Source organism: Piliocolobus tephrosceles, chromosome 6 (assembly GCF_002776525.5).
Source record: "Piliocolobus tephrosceles isolate RC106 chromosome 6, ASM277652v3, whole genome shotgun sequence".
In the NCBI taxonomy this organism is placed as follows: Eukaryota; Metazoa; Chordata; class Mammalia; order Primates; family Cercopithecidae; genus Piliocolobus; species Piliocolobus tephrosceles.
The window spans coordinates 123426803-123428077 of NC_045439.1; positions in this window are offsets into that span (position 1 = coordinate 123426803).

A 1275-nucleotide genomic window follows, 5' to 3' on the forward strand; every position below is an offset into this window, starting at 1 on the left:
TCCCGGGTTTACGCCATTCTCCTGCCTCAGCCTCCGGAGTAGCTGGGACTACAGGCGCCCGCCACCTCGCCCGGCTAGTTTTTTGTATTTTTAGTAGAGACGGGGTTTCACCGTGTTAGCCAGGATGGTCTCGATCTCCTGACCTCGTGATCCGCCCGTCTCGGCCTCCCAAAGTGCTGGGATTACAGGCTTGAGCCACCGCGCCCGGCCAATAAACAATATTGAAGCTCAGAATTTTCAGTGAAAAATAAACACAACAAATAGCAAACAGTTTTAGATTTTTCCACTTTTCAGGCACAGATCTAAGTAAGCACTCTACTAAATACTTAGGAACTACTTTAGTATATACTAAATGCGTTAACACTTTATAAGTATTTGCGGGTTTAATTCTCTCAACAACCGTGTGAGGTAGATACTATTGTTACTTCCAATTTCCAAGGTATTCCAAGAAATGTAGGCACAGAAAAATTAAGTATTTTGCCCAAGATGCAGTACAGTGGGCCCTCCATATCTTGGGTTCAGCATTCGCAGATTTAACTGATCGTAGACGGAAAATATTGTCAGGGTTGGGGTTGGGGGAATTGAGTGGAATTGCATCTGGATTTTTGTTTGTTTGTTTGTTTGTTAGTTTTTTGAGACGGAGTCTTGCTCTGTCGCCCAGGCTGGAGGGCAGTGGCGCAATCTCCTCTCACTGCAACCACCACCTCCCGCCTCCCGCGTTCAAGCAGTTCTCCTGCCTCAGCCTCCCCAGTAACTGGGATTACAGGTGCCCGCCGCCGCCATACCCGGCTAATTTCTGTATTTGAGTAGAGACGGGTTTCACCATGTTGGCCAGGCTGGTCTCCAACACCTGACCTCAGGTGATCCATCCGCCTTGGCCTGCCAAAGTGCTGGAATTACAAGCGTGAGCCACTGCGCCTGGCCATGAAGCTAGGGTTTGAACCTGGGCAATCTGACTCTGGATAGAGTGCACATTCTGATCTTAACCACTTTCTCTCTTCTACAAATGATATAAAATATAAAATAGTTTTGTTTTGTTTTGTTTGTTTGTTTGTTTTTGAGACAGAGTTTCACTCTTGTTGCCAGGCTGGAGTTTAGTGACTACCATCTAGGCTCACTGCAACCTTCACCTCCTGGGTTCACGCGATTCTTATGCCTCAGCCTCCTGAGTAGCTGGGATTACAGGCATGGGCCACCATGCCCGGCTAATTTTTATATTTTTAATAGAGATGGGGTTTCACCATGTTGGCCAGGCTGGTCACAAACTCCTGACCT